This window comes from Schistocerca cancellata, chromosome 6, assembly GCF_023864275.1.
Source record: "Schistocerca cancellata isolate TAMUIC-IGC-003103 chromosome 6, iqSchCanc2.1, whole genome shotgun sequence".
Classification (NCBI taxonomy): Eukaryota; Metazoa; Arthropoda; class Insecta; order Orthoptera; family Acrididae; genus Schistocerca; species Schistocerca cancellata.
In genome coordinates this window covers 632,178,737-632,201,471 of record NC_064631.1, presented here as the reverse complement: position 1 = coordinate 632,201,471, position 22,735 = coordinate 632,178,737, and positions in this window count along the sequence as shown.

The following is a 22,735-nucleotide window of genomic DNA, read 5'->3' as shown; positions in this document are numbered from 1 at the left end:
TTGGTTCACTACGAGACTCCTGGACACTTGCCCTGTTAAGAGCCCCTCGTGGCAGAAAGTAACCATATGGACGCAATCGAACCGCTTTATTGACCGTTTAGGTATAGTTGAACTACAGACAACACGAACCGTCTACCTCTTTCCTGGTGGAATGACTGGATCTAATCGGCTGTCTCACCCCCTCCGTCTAATTGGGAGCTGCTCATTCATGTTTGTTTACATCTTTGGGCGGATTTACTGACATCTCTGAAGAGTCTGTGATACAATATCCACAGTCAACGTCTGTCTTCAGGAGTTCTGGGAACCGGGGTGATGCAAAACTTTTTTGATGGTTTTGTATATGACTGTGGTGGCCACTCAGCTACGATGAATTGCAGTCATCTAAAATTCGGTTTCACGTAATGTCGTGTGAAACATCGTAATTTTAGCCAACTTCTGTGATTCTAATAGCTATATGCGGCGATAAATCGCGTCTCATGGTGAACGATCAAGTAGTGTTTGGTTAATGCAGTGTATGAAATGTTTCTAATTCCTCAGCTGCGTTTGGTGTGGTTATCATGAGTGACTAACTGGCCAGACCGAGGATTCGGGATCTGACCAAATGTGGCAGCTTGACAACGTCCTTACGTTTAGTGGTCTGACTGCTCCAAGGCGTGCAGTGTCACATATCATTTAATCTTAATTAACCTAAAGGTACTGAACTCAAAATGCTCAGTGTGTCTTCGAAGTTTTCTCATGGAAAGTAGTGGAGATTGACCTGAGTTCACCGACCATAGTTCCTGTCTGGTTAGAGACTTAGAGACCGATTGTTGTCAACAAGGCGGAACACCAGTCTCCCGTCTCTGTCAGTAGGATATTTTTAGGACCACTGTTCGTAGTACACGTTACACTGCGACAAGTGGCACATTATCCATTCTGGACACATTATAGAGTCCACTTTGATATACGAAAACTTCAGGCTACTTCTTACATGAATGTTCATGGACATGTTCAAAGGCGTTTCGGCATCTACTCTTCTTACTGAGCCACTTCCATGCAGATGACTGGCTCATACCCACCATTTCAGTAACATGTCTTAAGCTAGAGGTTTAAGGGGCATGACCTGCTAGTACATTCAGTGCTGTTTACAGCGTTGTAAAACGGCCCCTGTTGGTTATTTTAAGGTAGAGGGCATCTGACAAATAATTTGTCTGGTAAGGTCAAGTTAACACACAGAATCGAATACGGTTCGAAGAATAATGTCGAAGTACTACCACCCTCCCTTCAATACAGGCGGTTTATTATCGTGAACTGACAGCATAGTTTCCTGGTGCATTGTACCAGAACAAGTGAAACAAAGGGTCCAAGCTAACTACAGCAACGAGGATGCTGATCCACTACCAAGAAGTCACTACCAATTATGTTTACCAACTAGTGCCGTTTCCAAGCAATCTAGTCGATCACCACGAAGCAGCAGTCACTATCGAATAACTGGGCATCCAGCGCACCCATGTTGTAACACTAGCAACAGCTGCCATCAGTCTGTAATGGATGTGGCCAGTTTGGAGTGATGAAGAAATATCAAATCGTATGACATACCTCGTAAAGAGAACTCTTTCACTGCACATTAGTCTGAGCTAGCCCCTGACGTATGTGTGGAATAGAGTTCTGCATCCGCGGGGGGAATCTGCTTGAGCAGCGCTCGTCTACATCAGTTGCTATTCACACGCACGCAGAAGCACGGGGTGGCAATTTACTTATGATGTATCACGCGGCATCCATTTCGCCGATGATGGGCACAGCCGCATGGCCTTGCCACGCAGGTGAGGGAACACAGACTCCACAGTCTACAGAACTTCGACACAACGTAGCGGCACTAAAGGGTCCGGCAAGTGTTCAGATTAGAATTTCCTTTTAGCTGTCGATTTTCCATGATTTTATAAGGCAGGTGCGTGCTGTACACCTGAGATTCGTCTAGTGTTACCACACTGTAGCGAAAATTATTGTGATAAGCGAGTACTGAAACTTCCTGGCAGATGAAGACAGTGTGCCGGACCGAGATTCGAACTCGGGACCATTGCCTTTCGCGGGCAAGTGCTCTACCATCTGAGCTAGCCAAGCACAGCTCACTATCCAACCTCACAGCTCTAATTCCGCCAGTACCTCGTCTCTTCACAGAAGATATCCTGCAACCTTGCAGAACTAGTACTCCGGGAAGAAATTATATGTAAATTAAATAACTAATAACATATAGTGCCACTGTATTTTCTTGCACAGAATTAGAACTTTTTTCCTTGGCGCAGTGTAATTTCTGTTTGATAAATAACTCACCAATGGTGTGTCCAGAAGGGAGCTTTTGTGGTTCAATGTCTTACGTTTCAGACTACTAAACTCGGGCTTAGGGTTCGGCCTGGTTGGTCCTACGGCTTTCTCTGTTGTTGTCGCTTCTTTTATCTATAACAATGACAAAAATGCCAAGTCAAATTGTACGGTATTTCGGAGTACGTGTTTAAATGTACATCCCTCTTTAACTCACTGCCTAAGTCTGTTCAGAGGTGGGAGAAAGTCAAGGGAAGACCAACAGCCTAGTAAAGTACTACATGCCTGCAAACATAATTGAAGATGAGCACTGGTTTACTTGATTTATAGCATCACAGATGGAACATAAAAACTCTTATAACAGTGAAACATAAAAATACATATAATTGGACATTCCTCTACAATTTGGGCTATAGGGTATTAGGTAGCCATAACGGTAAATAGCCAATTTAGTCACCCAGCTGATGATAAGGTGTGACCGATTAACCGAGTGAGATGGACGTCGAATATGTTATGCCCCTTTTTCACATAACAAATATACTTTACTATAATTATAAAAGTTTCCCCATCATTTTTCTTTCTTTATGTGCTGTGGATTACAAGTCCACTTACACAGATGATAGAGCATACGAAAGTATAGTGACTCATCTATTTTATACAGTCATTTTTCCGTGAAAACTTCATTAGTAAAAATTTAAGAATATCGGAGGGTAGTCCCATATGAAACAATGGAATACCAGTGTCGTGCGTCATAGTCGGAGATGGGGCATTTGGTATATCTGAAAATGTAATGCGTCCTTGTGGAGGATGGAATTAACAAACCGTAAAAGAACCTTTTAAAACCGTCTCGTACTGGGTGGTTTATGGAAAGCACTACTGGCACTCTGGTGAATAAGTGGAGAAGGCAGAATTCATAGCCTAAAAATGTCTGAGAAGAATCTGCAATTGCCGTAACAAATGTGTACTGTGTTTTAGAAAATAGTGTGCCAGAAAAAGATTACCGTAAATTGGGAGACACATTTTACGTCTCTACAGCACTGGAAATTTCTGGAGGTCCTAAAAGCTGGGAACTTATCATGACATTTGTTTCAGGAAGCAAAGAACATCTGTCTGCTTCGACGAGAGCTGGGAGACTGAAGGCAGCCAAGTATGTTCTCTACGAGAGCACAACCAGCAGTGCTGAGCTAGATGGCTGTCGTAGCAGCCTAGTGCGCGGAAAATAATGCACCTCGATTTTCTTATTGGCCGTCGCTGACGGGCTGTCTCGTGCTTTAGAGCCCTTAACTACACACTCGGTCCCCCACATCTGTCTCTGCACCTGCCAAAACGTTTCCCCTTCCCCTGATAACACGGCGCAAGCGCTCTGTATAGATTATTAACACTATCGGACACGCGTGTCTTGGTGATACAATTACGCAGTTTATGGTTCAAAAGCTACGAAATGAGTGAACCAAACGAGAACGTAGTGCTTCCTAATGTTTAATATCACCAGACTCTTAATTTAAAGTCATCTGAAACGTTTATTTTGAATGCCGCAAGACTTCCAAAGTCACCTAAAGAGTTCTAGGATTAACTCAGAGAGTTTTCCGTTAGAATATGGAATAGGTTTTCGATCAGGTAGCTGCTATTACGTAGAGATTGGAGGTTAAAAAATTTCGGAAGAGGCATTGGGGTCGAATATATAAAAGAGTTCGTAATATTTCAGCACACTTGCAGTGTGTATCGTGAAGAGACTGTTCGAATAAGGTTTCCCCCTTTCTACACCAACTGCAATTATTGCAGCAATGTATTACCCATTATTTAAAAACAAGTGGTTCACCTCTATTGCTGTCCATGACCAAGGGAGGCTTACAACTAACTTCAGATATATAGTAGCCAAAGGAATGTCAACGAAATTGTGCCACAGGCTTCGAATGTCATTGTGACATAAAGAGACGATTTTATTTTGAATGTCATTTCAGAAGTAAAGTTAAAATGGAAATATAACTAATTATTTGCCAAAAACAAAGTGGAAGTGATGATTTTTCAACATTTGATGAAGACGTTATGAGCTGAAAGCCAAACATCGAAGCCATGCATAAAGTCTAGTTTCAGGTGTGCACGGCATGAGTAGAATGTATTTTATTTAGTGTCAAAACGGTAAATCTCAGTAAATATAGGTAAAGTTTCTGATTAGACGTTTCAAAAAAGTGTTGCTCTGGAAACTAATTTAAAAGATACGATAAGTAGATTCGTTTAATGAATGCAAGAAATTGGAGCTATAAATGAAACTGGATATCAAATTTACCTAACATTCTGAACACCTCTTATTCACTGATGACGAGTAAGTGTTGTTTTTTGCATAAGTCAATAGTGTTTTGAATAATATTTGTAATTAAAAATAACGAATAGTAATTTAGATCTGTTTTCGATATTCGTCTTTCACATAAATATCGCCAACTCTAGTGCTAAGCGAAGCCAATTGGGTGCGATTCTTCAATTTCTCCAGGCATATTTTATGACGAAATAAATCTCGGGTGAACAACCTGGTATGAGTGTGCATAAGACGCAATATTTCGGCCGTCGACCATGTTGACAACATAAGGTGCCCTGATGACGGCACCTGATGATGGCAACGTGGTCGACGGCCGAAATATTGTGTCCTATGCACACTCATGCCAGGCTGTTCACCCGAGATTTATTTCGACGAAGCTAATTGTGTATGCGCACACTGCAAATTCGCAACCTATGTGCAAGTGATTCCAGGCGCCTGAAATCCACTTCGCTGCAGACAAACCCTCACGCAGCTGTGCCAGCCGTTTGGTCGGTGCACATGCGCTCACATGACTGTCGTTAACGTCGGAAGTCTTCGGGAACTTACGCAAACGTTGGCGAAGCGTATTCGTACTCTCACTCGCACACCACTGGCGCGTACGAGCCACGCTCACAGGCAACGTGATTGCAGGACTCTAGTGTGTAATTTTCAAGTTGTGCGTATACATACGACAGTAGCAGTCTATCACTATTACTAAGAAGAAAAATTAAGACGCAAATCGCAGTATTATTGTTTTAAATAGCTTCTTCCTTAAACTTTATAGAGAAATAATCTTCTTTTAAAGAAAGATACTTTATTAGGAGAAAAAAAGTACATAAATTTTAACATTAGCAAAACTCCAAAGTGTGATATTGTTTGCAACAAGAATTCAAACATAAAGGTGTATTACATTATACACAAACGTATCTAGTGTCACTTTGTTTATCTTGTTTTGCATATATAACACACCTTCTTTGGCCACTCTTATTCTTTGATGTTTATTTGATTAGCGAGATAAAGTGGTGTTCGGTTCTCGCACAATGCATGTGTGTTCAGCAGAGATATGGATACCAAATGAAAAAAGAAAAATCTTTTTGACACCATTCTAAAGTTTTTCGTATACCTTCTACATCGTGCCGCTCCTGTCAACGGCCCCCATGTTTCCTCGTATAGTTTACGATACAAGCTGGCTTTCCTTCTGCTTCATTTGGGGTTGTGTCAGTTTTCAAATGGCTCTGAGCACTATGGGACTCAACTGCTGTTGTCATCAGTACCCTAGAACTTAGAACTACTTAAACCTAACTAACCTAAGGACATCACACACACCCATGCCCAAGGCAGGATTCGAACCTGCGACCGTAGCAGCAGCGCGGCTCCGGACTGGAGCGCCTAGAACCGCACGGCTGTGTCAGTTTTGTCAGTCTCTTTAACATCACCTTTATGATGAGTTGGAAGCATAATCACTTCCTTCTTGGCCGGCCGGAGTTGCCGAGCGGTTCTAGGCGCTACAGTCTGGAACCGCGCGACCGCTACGGTCGCAGGTTCGAATCCTGCCTCGGGCATGGAAGTGTGTGATGTCCTTAGGTTAGTTAGGTTAAAGTAGTTCTAAGTTCTAGGGGACTGATGACCTCAGAAGTTAAGTCCCATAGTGCTCAGAGCCAGATGTATGTAGCCGTATTGTTGCAGATGTGTGGTTCTGCTGCGAAACCGAATCAGGAGAGAAAATACAAGTAACTACCGCTGTCCACCTGTTTTGCGTTTTTGCCCTTCTGGTGGCGTTTTTGTTCGAATGTGGCCACTCGAAACTTCACAAGGCCATAACTAGCAAATTCTTTGCTCCATGGCATCAGTTCTTTCATCTCGACGTACAAATCTATCATCAACAATAAGCTCACTTTATGTTCTGACATTTCAACCAGTTCACTGTAAACATTGACTTGCTGTATAGCAGCCACACAGCCTGCTTCGCTCTACCTACGTCCGCAGTGGCTGCCTTCCGATCTAGTAGTGCAGTGTGATAACCGCTGCGATGTCGCCTTGTGCGTATTGAAGATTCCGAAAGCTGCGGGCTCGCCGCAAGCACGCACCACTGATTCTCGCTCATATGCATCCGGCCTCAGGCCAGCTCATGACAGCAGTGGCATGAAAAACGACAGAATAAACGCTAGGGAAGAAGGAAAACGGTTCTGACGAATTAGTCCATCTTCCGACATAAAACTGAAATACTTAAGGACGGTTGCTAGCAGCAGCATGAACTGGTGGACGCCTATGAAACTGCCTCTAGAACATCGCTGCCACTCTAATTAGCGCAGCCACACTTGCTGCTGGCGAAGCAGTAGCCGGCATATTCATAGCAGTGCCTTCTGCACTTTCCTTCTCCACCTATCCTCTTCAACGCACCTGTCTGCTGAATCCACCGGTAAATGAACGACTCGCCCCCCCCCCCCGACCCCCCCCCCCCCCCAAAAAACACTAAGCCGCTGGGGATCTAGCACATACTAATTCCACCAGGAATTAGTGGGAAAGTTTTTAAACCTCTTGAGGCGCGCGGAGTTTCTTGCCAACTCTTACCGCCGTGTCTTCGTCCACTCTCGAGCCGCCCGGTAGCCGTGAAGTTGTAGAAATTTTTAATTATCAACGGCGTCATATTAAAGTTTGCCGCGTCGCGTCCGGAGCGAAAAGGCTGCGGCTGGAAAAGGTCGCGCGCGCGCGCGGGCGTCCGTTTGATATTCCGGCGGAAAGCACGCGCAGCCACTGGCGCCAGCGCCGGCCGGCCCGGTCCGCCACTTTTAATTGGAGGCGGTTTTAATTACTGGCGACAGACGGGCTCGGCCCATCTCGCTGCCCGCGGCCACGAGCATGCAATAAAGCGAACCGAGGCAGACGGAAAGCGAACGTCAGGCAAGTTAAGCCCCGCGGCACGTGTAAAGTACGGGAGGTGGCGAGTGAGACCCGGCGGCGCCGCTGGCTGCAGAGCCCGGCGAGTCCTTGAAAGAACCGACGGCCGCCTCGCAGATCAAAAACGGATTTTTCTCTCGGGTTTCCCGTCCTGCGGGAAGTGCGGTTCCGTGGCCGTTGTAATCAAACTCGTAATGGGAAATTAACAGCGCCGCAACGCGCGCCATAACCGGCGTCTCTCTTTGCCGTTCGTAAATAACGCGGCGCCGCGTTTTCGGAATTAAAACCTCAAAGCCGCGTTGCTCCTTTCTTTCAGACAGGCGTCGCCGCGAAAGACCTTCGGGCTGCAAAAGGGCGTGGTCAAAGTGTATTCCACTATCGACGTTTTCAAAGACGAAAAAAAAATATTGTCTTTGAACACATTTTTCAATTTTTCGCTATCTTTGGAGTGGACTGGCGAACTACGTACAAGCTTTCCGCAAACTGCTGCCAGTATTATATGCGAGACGTTTCCTCAGTAATACGACAGCTACGGAGATAATAAATATTTTGCTCTCGTTGTGGTCTCAGTCTGAAGACTACACTGAAACGGCTCTCCATGGTATACTTTATCTTATGCACGCCTTTTCATCTCTGCATGGCTATTACTGCCGGGATCGTGCTCAAGATCCGTACACCCAGGAGAAATTTCGTAATCCTTAACCACCAAGGATTGCATTTACAGCATGTTTTCCAAAAACAAAGCCTTGAACGCAACATTTAAGGTTCATTGTCGAGTTGTATAGCTCACTGGTGGGCAAAACCTAAGGATGAAACCGACTTTCACGTGATGTGTTACTACCGAGTAACACGGCTCGATAAAAATCGGCTCAAACAAAGATAGAATTGCTGTAGAGTTGTACAGAACGTAACCGAAAGAAATACGAAAGGAGACTGAGACGCCCCCTAAATCCGCTGGGCAGAACAGGTAATAGGATTGTGGAAAGGGCCAAGGGTCGAGGTCAGTTTCTGCTTCTAATTGTCATTTACTGTAATTTAATAACCTTTACAACCAAAGTGGCACATAGCGGAATCTTTACCGAATGCAGCTCTTTCAGGCTGAAGGCCTCCAACGAGAAATCTTAACTAGATAAAAATCCAATTAAGCTAGCAATAAAATAATTAAAAAAACATACACAAGGTGCAATACAAATGGCTCAGGGACAAAATGAAATTAAAAATTTTTGAATATATTACCATAGACCTTTAAAGGCAGAAGGCCTACAAGAGATGTATAAAAATTAAAAATTCAATAAAGCTAGCAATAAAATAATTTAAAACCAAAAATAGCAACATATACACCGTGCAACACAAATGGCTCAGGGACACAATTAAATTTCAAAACTTCATAATATATTCCCATAGGCAGAAGGCCAGAATGTTTAACAGCAAGAAATCTTAAAAATCAACAAGATGAAAATCCAATTAAGATAGCTATAAAATAATTTAAAGAAGCAACATATGCAAGGTGCAAAACCAATGGCTGAGGGACACAATTAAACTTCAAAAATTTTAAATATATTATAATAATCTTCAAAGGCAGAAGGCCGCAGTGTTTAAGCTCGAAAGATAAATTTAAATATTAACTTTTGCAAAATTTTGAGAAAACAAACAAATATCCATAATCCTAAATTTTAAAATAGCTGACAAAGGACAATTAAACACCGGTGGCACTCAGAAGACCTCCAGGGAGGTCTGTCTGCCCTCGTTCACTTAGGTGAGACAGGTGGTGAGCATTCCTATACTTGATCCGTAGGAACCGAACCAGGGGACAGCCACGGACCGGCCGACACAATGACTTGCTGCCAGTCAATCAGTACATGAGAACTCAAACTGGCAATGTTACTAACGTGATAATACACAATGGAGTATGTGTTAGCTGTCAAAATTACACACCATGTTGGACAGCGACAACAGGTGAGGTAAGGTCGCTACCTGAAATGACGTCAGTGACCAGGGCAGGTAACCGGAACGCTAACGGCCACTAGGCAGAAAATTTCGCTGGTACACTTGAATTGGAAACACGGTAATAGTTAATTTCGCTCAGTAGAATACTGCCTGAATTTATGTCAGTGGCCAGGGCAGTTGACCAGAACACTAACGGCCACAAGACAGAAAATTCCACTGTTGCAACTCAAATCGTAGTCGACCAAAATAGTTAACTGAACCGCATGGCGGCTAAATCTGAGCAGTTGAACCACTCGGTGTTGCTCACTGGCAAACCTTCGCAATGGCAAACCACCGAAGCGAACCACCACAACATAAATAGTCGTAGCTTGGGTAGTTGAAACCACTACTCAACTTTGACGTCCTGGGTCGGCGAACCACGAAGCTCGAAGCGATCGGACAGCTCCACACACGCTCCGACACTGCGCAGGGGCTGCCAGCGGCCCCAGCCGACTGCACTGTGCGGAGATAACTTCCCTCGTCGGCAACAACCGACCGACTCATTCCAGACCCCCTTTCCGGAAACTATATGCACCAAAGCAAAGATGGTACAAGGCGCTAATATCGATACACATCACTGCTGCCCCTCGTAGAAGGAAGAAGAACAACGAAGTAACCGCGAAAACGGCAGGAAACCAAACACAGATAGACAGCGAAGGTCACGAAATCGCATAGTTGGGAGAGAGCACGGCTCAGAGACGAACAGAAGTGGCTCTGAGCACTATGGGACTTAACTGTGCCCTAGAACTTACAACTACTTAAACCTAACTAACCTAAGGACATCACAAACATTCATGCCCGAGACAGGATTCGAACCTGCGACCGTAGCGATCGCGCGGTTCCAGACTGTAGCGCCTAGAACCGCTCGGCCATTACGGTGGGCCCAGAGACGAACAGAAATGACTTATTCAAAGAAAATAATTTCCCTGATGGCACCCAGATGTATGACAGTCTTCTCGACATTAAAAAAGTAGAACATGGTTTTTAGCGAGGTGTGTGATCATCAGGGCTGGCAGTGTATGTTCCGCAACGTGCCGTCGCGTTGGCCACAGGGCAGGTAATGTCTTCTTGTGGCAGGGTGGTCACTTCCTCGAAGAGCGCTGTTGCGCTGTTGGCAGATGCTGGAAGGTCTTTAGTGTTCCTAGACGTGCTTTAGTACGTCTCCTCAACGTATCCCACACGAGTACCATTGGATTTATGTCGAAGGAACGAGCAGGCCGAATATACTCTCGTGCCCAGTTCTATGCGGTCGTGCCTCGTGATTTATAAAAACGAAGTCAGGGGCGAATACACGCCGGAAAAGCCGCATATAGGGATCCATTACAGCGTCACAATAACACTGAGAAGTGAATGTACTGTGTTCAAAGATTGGGAGGTCAGTAAGAACATGCAACAATCCACACCATAAAACCTGGACCACCATAACGAAAGTTTTCCAAGAAAGGCTCCCATACCCTCATGCGCCGAGAGGTGGGAACAAGTAATGCACCAGGGTACATTGTCGAATATGATCGTTTTAGTTCTATGGCGTGAAGAGGCATATTTGCGTGGGTGTACTGACATCCAAATCTTCGACCACGGTACACTCAGCGGTCAGTGTCAATGTGATGCTGTACTCTGTCCCCATATGCATCGTTTCAGAAGTGCATTAGGCCTGCCTTCATTCTTATGGAATGCACGACCACATCGAATCGCGTAGGTGGAGGACTTCTTCGAACGAGTGGATATTCGGCGAGTGGACTGTCCTGCCACGTCCCCCTCACTTAAATCCCACAGAGCATGTGTGGGACGCATTGAGGGGACGAACTGCAGCCCGTACACATGCACCAAGGACCATCCAGCAGTTGTCAACTGCCCTGGTAGAGAAATGGAAGGCTCTAACACAAGAAGCCCTTACCAACCTTGTGGCCATCATGGGTCTACGTTGCAGAGTATAGGATGCTGGGAAGTACAATTTTATGCAGAACACTTGCGAGCTATCAAGTTAGTAAACAATACCGAATTGCGCTATAAAAACTGTCCTAGCAATAGCGGAAGGACTGATATAGCATATAGAAAACAAGAAGCAACCTTCGGTGAAATTAAAAGCAAGGGTGGTAACATTCAGAGTGCAACGGGAATTCCTCTGTTAATGCAGAGGAGAAGGCGGATAGGTGGAAAAAGTACATTGAAGGCCTCTAGGAAGGGGAAGTTTTGTCTGATGTCATAGAGGAAGGAACAGGAGTCGATTTAGAAGAGACTTGGGACCCAGTAATAGAATCGGAGTTTAAGAGAGCTTTGGAGGACTTTACATCAAATAAGGCAGAAGAGGTAGGTAACATTCCATCAGAATTGCTAAAATCAATGGCGGAAGTGGCGTTGTTGGGCAGATTGCATGAGTCTGACAATATACCGTCTCCTTTTGGAAAAATGTCATCCACACTATTCCGAAGACTCCAAGAGCTGACATGTGGAAGAAGTATCGCACAATCAGCTTAACAGCTCATGCATCCAAGTTACTTACAAGCATAATATACAGAATAATGGAAAAGAAAATTGAGGATGTGTTACATCATGATCAGTATGGCTTTAGGAGAGGTAAAGGCACCAGAGAGATAATTCTGACATTGCTGTTGGTAACGGAAGCAAGATTAAAGAAAAATCAAGACACTTTCGTAGGTATTGTCGACCTGGAAATAGTTTTCGACAATGGCGCAAGAAAAATATGAGAAAAATATGGGTAAGCTATATGGAGAGACGGATAATATAGAATAGTAACGAGAGAAAAGAAGGAATAATAAGAGTAGAAGACCAAGAACGAAGTGCTCCTATTAAAAAGTGTGTAAGATAGGCATGTAGTCTTTCGCCCCTACTGTTCAATCTGTACATCGAAGAAGCAATGATGGAAAAGATTCAGAAGTGGAATAAAAATTCAGGTTAAAAGGATATGAATGACACGATTCACTGACGACACTGATATCCTGTGTGAAAACGAAGTAAAATTTCATGATTTTCTGAATTTAATGAACAGTCTAATGACTACAGAGTATGGTTTGAGAGAAAATCTAAGAAAGATAAAAGTAATGAGAAGTAGCCGAAATGAGAACGGCGAGAAAATTAAAATCAGGATTGATGGTCATGAAGTGGATAAAGTTAAGGAATTCTGCTACCTAGGCAGCAGAGTAACCACTGACGGGCGTATTAAGGAGGACATCAAAAACAGACTTTCACTGTCAAAAAGCACATTCTTGGTCAAGAGAAGTCTACTAGTATCATACATAGGCTTTGATTTGGGGAAGAAATTTCAGGAAATATACGTGTGGATCACATCATTGCGTGGTAGTGAAACATGGACTAAGGGAAATCCGCAACAGAAGAGAATCGAAGCTTTTGAAATGTTGTGCTACAGACGAATGTTGAAAATTAGTTGGACTGAGGAATGAGAGGATTCTGCGCAGAATCAGAGAGGAAAGTGCGACCGAACCGCCGAATCTTTCCATCAGTAAATGGGGTATGTCCTCAACTGACTCGGTTGTTTTAACCCCCTCCACTGACGGAATGACCCGCTTCCTAATTCCGTATGTATAAAACCAATACGGACTTGTAGCTGTCACGCCTTTGCGCTTACTGCTACGTATTTTAACTGTAAGTAGCTCAGTCCTAATGGTAAGAGGTAGTAGTGAATTCATGTTGTTAATATTTGAATACAGCACAGCTGCCACAAGCTCAGCTCACTTTTACTCCACTCCTACCCTCGCCATTGCACCACATTAACTAGGTGCTACGTGGACCTTGCTAAATTCACTTGCGTATACATTTTTGACCGTTACTCGCCAGTATTTACCTAATGATTAGTACACTCCTAACCGGACTATTTCCCTAAGAGCTGTGATGATTGAACGGGTTCGATTCACGGCCTACAGTGCCCTACAGTTCATACGGTAACACTGCCTACCTGACCCACTTAACTTGGTAGTGAGCTTATGTATCCAATCACCACTGCTAGCAGCAGTGGATAATCCTATCAGCACGACGAGAGCAGCAGACTTACCGTCGAATCCTCCTGAAAATACTTATAACTACGGTCGCCAGCTCTGAAGGAGCAAAAGAATAAATCAATTTTTGGCTCGTTTCAAAGTGAAATGGCTTGAGTTGAATTTAAACTTAATTCTGAATATTACTATTTCTGATCATTCTAGGTGATTCTACAAAGCAAATACTCTCTCAATTTCTGTGAGTTGGCTTGGTAATTACTACCAAGACAATTTATGCAACTTGGGTTAACAAAATTCTATCCTTCAACTTATTTAATTATTTTGGATATTACTCTTTGGACAATTGATACAGAATTAGTTAAGTGACTTTACTTGAAAGGTTACTCAGAAAAATTTAAGTAACTATAAATAGGCGACACATTCTGGTGTGACCATTGCTCTTTTCAACATTCTTATACGCTAAAGTATTCTACAACCAAAAGAATGGTAAATGAAAGAGGCGATAGTGGCCTCAGTCTGATTTCACTATACTATGTTTGAGGTTACTACACTTTACAATGAACAACATGCGTCGTAATTTTACTCATTACTATATTCTGTCCTCTGCACTTGCATAAAAGAAAACTGGTATTCTCCTTTTACACGTATACAAAGTTCGACTTAACAATTGCAAGCAGTCTTGCCTTGGGTAGACGTGTCGGTGCTGGTAGTGAGATGCATGTGGCTAACGCAGCTCTTCACGCCTCATGCCCTTAATGGCGGCTGGAACTACGAGCTGTAGCACTCGTATAAGCTACTGCACGTCCGCCATAAAATCTGGGCGCAGGAACTCTTACAATCAGCCCCAGTGGCATAGAGACGGCTTCAACAACCATTCGTGGCGTTTCACTCCAAAAATGGCGCTGATATTCGCCTCTTCTCCGTTGCACAATCACTTTTGTGTGAGCACAGTTACGCACGTCCGATCACGTCAACACTCCCCAGGCCATTCCATTGTTCAGTCCCTGTGTCTCCAGCTACCCCTAGCTACACTCGTATCACCAAGAGTGGGGGCGTTCCCCTACCACCTTTTTACCGAAATCATTTAGTATTTAAGAATATTTATATTTATTACTCTGGAGTTCATACCAGTCATAATGATTTACTACTAGCGCTTTACAACATTAAATTATACGGTAATAACTTATAATTACCAAGAAAAAGAATACATTTGACTCCGAGAGCTTAGTGCATTGTCTGACAGGTAGCCCTAATTCCCAGTTTCGGCAATAGATGGCATCAGAGTGCACTCCCTGGCAGTCTCACACAAGCGCGCCCGTTTCCGACGCGCGGGCTCCAAATTACTGTCAGCCCACCATCATATGGAAAACGCTGACAGTGATATGACGTCAGGAAATGACATCTATGGTAATAGAGGCTGCTGTAGAGGGAAAAACAGTGGTGGAAGACAGAGACGGAATACATCCTAAAAGTAATTTTGGACGTAAGTAGCAAGTGCTACTCTGAAATTAAGATGGCGCAGGAGAGAAATTAGTAGCGGACCGCATTAAAACAGAAGACTGATGATTCCAAAAAACATAAAGCAAACACAAAGAAAGCAACAGCGCATACGCGTCTAGCGAGATTTTCAATATTCTCACGCACTCTTCGCGTACATCTCCATCTAAATTTATAAGCTTACTCAGCAAGACAATTAAGTGTCTGGCAGAACGTTCATGAAACCACCTTCAAGCTACTTCACCATTTTACTCGTGAACAACGCACCGGGAAAACGTCCACTCAAATCTTTGGGTGAGAGCTGTCTCTTATTTTATTATGATGGTCATTTATCATTATATTGGTGTGCGCCAAGGAACTATTTTCACACTCTAAGGAGAAAGTTCGTATATGAAATTTCATGAGAAGTTCCTGCTTGAGCGAAAAACGCTTTGGTTTAATGACTGCTATCCCAACTCGTTCACCATGTTCGTGGCAGTCTCTCCCCTGTTTCGCGATAACACAAACAAGTTGCCCTTCTTCGAACATCTTCGATGTCATCCTCAGTCCTGTGTGATGTGGATCCCACACCGCATAGCAATACTCCAAAATACCGCAGACAAGCGTAAACTTAGACTTGCTGAAATTTCTAAGTGCTCTACTAATAAATAGCAGTTTTTGGTTTGCTTTCCTCACAACATTATCTATATGGTCATTCCAATTAACGTTATTAGTATATTAGTTTAGTTTAAAATATCTAGTACAAATGGTTCCGATGGCTCTAAGGACTATGGGACTTAACATCTGAAGTCATCAGTCCCCTAGACTTAGAAGTACTTAGACCTAAATGACCTAAGGACATCACACACATCCATTCCCGATGCAGGATTCGAACCTGCGACCGTAGCAGCAGCGCGGTTCCGGACTGAAGCCCTGAGAACCGCTCGGCCACAGCGGAAGGCCAACATCTACGATCTTGTGATTTATCGTGTTACGTTAATTTAGTGGTATCTTTTAAGGGCTGATGTGTATGGCTTCACACTTTTCATGATTTACAATTAATATTGCTCTTTTTGTATAATACATATATCTTGTCTAAGTCTTTCTGCATTTCGCTTAGATTATTTGATGAATCATATGACGGTAAATGACAGCATCATCGGCAGACAATCTACGAGGATGTTGAGATTTTGTCCTAAAACTTTAATGTGAATCAGGAACGACAGAGTTCTCTATAACACTTCTTTGGGGAACGTCAAATATTAGTTCCGTTTCATTCAGTGACTACGTGTCATTTATTACGAAATGTGACATTTCTGACATGAAATCATGAATCAGATCTCACAACTGAGACGATATTCCATAGGCACGCTACTTAACTAGACGTCGCTTGTGACGAACGGTGTCAAAAGTCTTCTGGAAATAAAAAAATATGAAATTGATTTGACACCTCTTGTCGATAGCACTGGCTACTTCGTGAGAATAACGAGCTAGTTGTTTTTCGCAAGACTGATAGTTTCTGAATCCATGTTAACTTGTCAATAAATAGTTTTCTTCGAAGTGATTCATAATGTTCCATCACAGTATAAGTTCCTGACTAAGCACATCCACCTCTACTGTAAATCGAATTTAGTGGAACTGTAATTCATCGGATTACTACTATTTTCTTCCTTGGTTACTGATGTGACTTGTACAACTTCCCAGACTTTGGGTACGGATCTTTCTACGAGCTTAAACTAATAGTCTTAGACAAATATGATTGGGACAAATGGTTCAAATGGCTCTGAGCACTATGGGACTTGACATCTGAGGTCATCAGTCCCCTAGACTTAGAACTAATTAAACCTAACTAACCTAAGGACATCACACACATCTATGCCCGGGCAGGATTCAAACCTGCGACCCCAGCAACAGCGCGGTTCCGGAGTGAAGCGCCTAGAACCGCTTGGCCACAGCGGCCGGCAATTTTTTTCTTTTTTTGTTCTCAAAGGAAAACCAAAAACTTAAGTAAATTTTTGTAGGTTACAAGATAACAGTTCATAAATTAACCTATAATGTACTGTTGCGTACCTTGCATGCCCTATAAAACCAAAGAAAGACAAATGCAGTGTCGTTGTATAGAGTGTGCCGATTTTTGCGGTACTATATACGGTACCTATTGTAAAATTTACGTTACAAATCAATATAAATACTATTCGCATTCACTCCAAGTGTCGCGTTCTGTCTGCTCTGAGCGCTGCTGTCGCATTATATAACAAAAGTGAGGAGGAGTGTCGTATCCGCGTATGTTAGACTACGCTTTAACCCTGTCTGACGAGCTGAGTGACTCAGATGTGCCGCCATCTACTAGCGAACACCGGGACTTTAGCGCGACGCCCTCTGCGTGTAGGTTTGCACGGCCAGCATGCTCCATTCTGCTGTCAGACACGTCACGCGCATTGTGTGGTCTCTCTCTGAAACTTCTCGCTTGCAGCCGTATATGGCTGCTATCTCGCACACCGAGTGTCACCTCAAACTGTTCTTCTATGCTGAATGTCCAATGCAATGACTGACGAGAATGTAGGGGCAAGTGAAAATTCGTGCAAGAATGGGACTCAATCAGGATTTTCTGGTCATCATGTGCGGGCAACTTAATGATATGGATATCTGAAACCGTCTCGAGGCCTGTCACAAGCCCTCATTGCCTTTAATGTTTTCGCTTGTGATTTAGGAACAGTGGTGCGTATAAAAAATGTATTTATAACTACTTATTTCACCTCGTAGTCACATACTTCTTTTTTAAAGCGGAAGCAACTTACCAGAATACTGATGCGGACGGTGATCGTGTATTAAGCAACTGCTCCTTGTAAAAGAAAAAAACGTCTTACGTACGTACAGTAACGTAATAATCTTCGCTGTTTCATACTGTGAGAGATAAGTACTTACATGACACTAGTGTTACATATACTGAGATAACAAAAGATATGGGATACCTCGTAATATCGTGTCGGGCCTCAGTTTGTCCGAAATAGTACAGCACCTTGACGAGACATGAACTCAACAAGCCCTTTCAGACATACTGAACCATGCTGCCTCTACAACCGTCCATAAGTGCCTAAGTGTTGCCAGTGATGAATTTCGTCCCCGAACTGACCTGTCGATTACGTCTCATAAATACTCGATAGCGTACACGTCGAGCGATCTGGCTGGTCAAATCATTCACTCGAACTGTCCAAGATGTTCTTGAACCCAGTCTCGAAAAGCTGTGGCCCGGTGAAACGACACGGTTGTTTGGGAACATGAAATTCGTGAATGGCTGCAAATGGTCTACAACTAGCGCCGAACTTAAACATTTCCAGTCAATGATTGTATCCGTTGGAACAGAGGACCTAGTCTATTCCACGCAAACACAGCCCACACCATTGTGGAACCACCACCAATTTGCACAGTGCCTTGTTAACCACTTGGGTCTGTGGAGTAAGCGCCACACTCGAACTCTACCACTAGCTCTAACCAACTAAAATCGGGACGCATCAGACCCAAGTTCTCGTCTAGCTCCCAACCGATATGGTCACGAGTCCAGGAGGCGCGCTTCTGTTGGCACTGCTGCCGTAACCCATTAATGCTAAATTTCGCTGCACTGTCCTAGCGGATAGGTCCGTCGTACGCCCCACATTGACCTCTTCGGTTATTTAGCGTAGTGTTGCTTGGCTGTTAGCACTGATAGCTCTACCCAAACGTCACTGCGCTCGGTCGTTAAGTGAAGGCCGTCGGCCACTGTGTTCTCCGTGATGAGGGGTAACCCCTGAAATTTGCTATTCTCGGCACACTCTTGACACTGTGGATTTCTGAAAATTAAATTTCACAACGACTTCCGGAATGACATCTCCCATGCGTCTAGCTCCAACGACCATGCCGCGTTGAAAGTCTGTTGATTGGCGTCGTCTGGTCATAATCACATCGGAAATCTTTTCGCATGAATCACTTAAGTACACACGGGTGCTCTACCAATGCATAGCCCTTCTGTATCTTGTATACGCGGTACTATCGTCATTTGAATATGTGCATATACAGGGTGTTTCAAAACTGACCGGTATATTTGAAACGGCAATAAAAACTAAACGAGCAGCGATAGAAATACACCGTTTGTTGCAATATGCTTGGGACAACAGTACATTTTCAGGCGGACAAACTTTCGAAATTACAGTAGTTACAATTTTCAACAACAGATGGCGCTGCAAGTGATGCGAAAGATATAGGAGACAACGCAGTCTGTGGGTGCGCCATTCTGTACGTCGTCTTTCTGCTGTAAGCGTGTGCTGTTCACAACGTGCAAGTGTGCTGTAGACAACATGGTTTCTTCCTTAGAGCAGAGGATTTTTCTGGTGTTGGAATTCCACCGCCTAGAACACAGTGTTGTTGCAACAAGACGAAGTTTTCAACGGAGGTTTAATGTAACCAAAGGACCGAAAAGCGATACAATAAAGGATCTGTTTGAAAAATTTCAACGGACTGGGAACGTGACGGATGAACGTGCTGGAAAGGTAGGGCGACCGCGTACGGCAACCACAGAGGGCAACGCGCAGCTAGTGCAGCAGGTGATCTAACAGCAGCTTCGGGTTTCCGTTCGACGTGTTGCAGCTGCGGTCCAAATGACGCCAACGTCCACGTATCGTCTCATGCGCCAGATTTTACACCTCTATCCATACAAAATTCAAACGCGGCAACCCCTCAGCGCCGCTACCATTGCTGCACGAGAGACATTCGCTAACGATATAGTGTACAGGATTGATGACGGCGATATGCATGTGGGCAGCATTTGGTTTACTGACGAAGCTTATTTTTACCTGGACGGCTTCGTCAATAAACAGAACTGGCGCATATGGGGAACCGAAAAGCCCCATGTTGCAGTCCCATCGTCCCTGCATCCTCAAAAAGTACTGGTCTGGGCCGCCATTTCATCCAAAGGAATCATTGGCCCATTTTTCAGATCCGAAACGATTACTGCATCACGCTATCTGGACATTCTTCGTGAATTTGTGGCGGTACAAACTGCCTTAGACGACACTGCGAACACCTCGTGGCTTATGCAAGATGGTGCCCGGCCACATCGCACGGCCGACGTCTTTAATTTCCTGAATGAATATTTCGATGATCGTGTGATTGCTTTGGGCTATCCGAAACATACAGGAGGCGGCGTGGATTGGCCTCCCTATTCGCCAGACATGAACCCCTGTGACTTCTTTCTGTGGAGACACTTGAAAGACCAGGTGTACCGCCAGAATCCAGAAACAATTGAACAGCTGAAGCAGTACATCTCATCTGCATGTGAAGCCATTCCGCCAGACACGTTGTCAATGGTTTCGGGTAATTTCATTCAGAGACTACGCCATATTATTGCTACGCATGGTGGATATGTGGAAAATATCGTACTATAGAGTTTCCCAGACCGCAGCGCCATCTGTTGTTGAAAATTGTAGCTACTGTAATTTCGAAAGTTTGTCTGCCTGAAAATGTACTGTTGTCCCAAGCATATTACAACGAACGGTGTATTTCTATCGCTGCTCGTTTAGGTTTTATTGCCGTTTCAAATATACCGGTCATTTTTGAAACACCCTGTAGCTATCCCACGACTTTTTGTCACCTCATTACAAGTATATATTTTCCTGTCGACATGTATATGGGTGTTGGTAGTTTTTCGACACCTAATAAAGAGACACCGAATTTGTGTGCTGCCCAAAGCGTGGATGCAATGGCATGTCTGTGATAAATTCAGCTAAGATGCGGAAAAGCAGTAATATAAACAATAAAGGGAAGTGAGTGCATAATATTTTGAATCTGAACCCAAGCCCGGAAACGTACCCTTTGCGTTCTACGCCCGTTTCATTTCATACGTGAAACGCGTCCACATCTGCTGTAGGAAAGAGCAATGTGTCAGATTTGCTTGTCCTGGTATGCAATAGGGAGATACAGGGTGACCCTTTGCGTTCTACGCCCGTTTCATTTCATACGTGAAACACGTCCACGTCTGCTGTAGGAAAGAGCTATGTGTCAGATTTGCTTGTCCTGGTATGCAATAGGGAGATACAGGGTGACGTGTACTGTGTCGTATGCAAAGTTTAACTTACGAGACACCTGTAGACAGAGGAAGATGTACGGGAATGGGTTCTGTCAGCTACACCAGGCGGGATAGAGAGTATGTACCAGGACATGCTTCTAAGGTACGATGTCTGTAACAAAAATGGTGATCGGCACTGTTGAGATGCATCAGTTCTCTTCTGTACTTACATCATGCTGAGTCCTTTTTCGTTTTGGAATAATGTAAACAAGTAATATTTGAGTGTTAAAACTAACAAATGCACTTAAGTGGTAAATGGATGTTTCGTTCGTTTCTTTCAAAGTGTTACCTATTAATTGTACTGCCTCATGCCTAATTCAACTCCTGAAGCAGAAGTGGGTGTGTTAAATACATGAACTGAAACGTTCGCAGAACGGAAACGGTGAGGTTTAGGGTGTGGGTGCCTATTCAAACTACTGTGTAGTCACTCCAAGTCCTTCAAATGCGTAATGGGCATTTCCGAACATCCTGTATGTCAGTGAGGAAACGACTTCCATACATCAATTTGACTGAAAAGTTATTAGTTATTTAAAATGGGACCATCAATTATACCTATCTTCTTCTGAAGACAAAGCGCTGGCGTCTTATTCAGTTTATTTTCCCATAGGATTTTCGGACAGTCCCTGAATTTATTTCCTCGTATTGTCTTACGCAGTTACTTTTCGTTGGATGTACAGGGTGAAGCGAAATTCGCGCACTCGGGCTTCGCAGCGTGACTCCTCACATGCCAGCAATATATATATATATATATATATATATATATATATATATATATATATATATATATATCCCAAAATTTCGTCTGAGGAGCACATCGTGCAGAAAAAGGAGGTTAAAGAGTGGCAATCTGGCAACGCTGTAACCGCATGTACGGGGACTGCTTATGTCTGCAGATGTTCGTAATACTGTGCAGTTGGTGCAGTGTATAAAGTTTTCTTAGCATGCAGGAGGTCGAGGTTTGGATCCTCGGTCGGGGAGCATTTTTTTTTTTTTTGCTGATTTCGTTCTGACATTTTATTCTGTAGTATACACTATTTCTTAGGTCCCACGTATCCTAAATTTACAACATTTTGTAACGCTGATCATAACAAATACGTGGTTAGACGAATAGACAATAGACGGCTGAAACAAATGACCTGTCATAGGACAGAATAACTACAAAAGCAATATCGATTTCGGAATGCTAAAGATGACAGCACAGTACAATAACACAACATCTACTTGTCTTTTGTACTACATGTAATACGAGCGCTCAGACGTCGCACATTAGCGACCAGTGACAATATCAATGTCCATATTAATGACAGCATGCCCTTCACAATAGATTACGTTGTCCTCAGAACAACAGATGCTGAAAGTGACCTCCCTGCACGTCTAACATTACGCAACTGGCCGGACCATACAGCTCTGATCCCTTCCCACGAAAGGTGCATCCACAGTAACAAGAGCAGCATGACCACGCGCTACCAATTCTTCGCCATTCGCCTGTGGAGTAGAGAACATGCGCTCTTTCAGGTGTCCCCACAGGGAGAAATCCAGGTGATCTAGGTCAGGTGAAAGCGGTGGCCATACAGCTGGACCTCCACGTCCGAGCCATTTCCCTGGAAATGTTCTGTCCAAATACTGTCCCACATTAATTCCATACTGTGGAGGTGCACCACCACGTTGGAACCATATCCGCTGCCGAACATGTAGTGGAAAATCTTCCAGCGC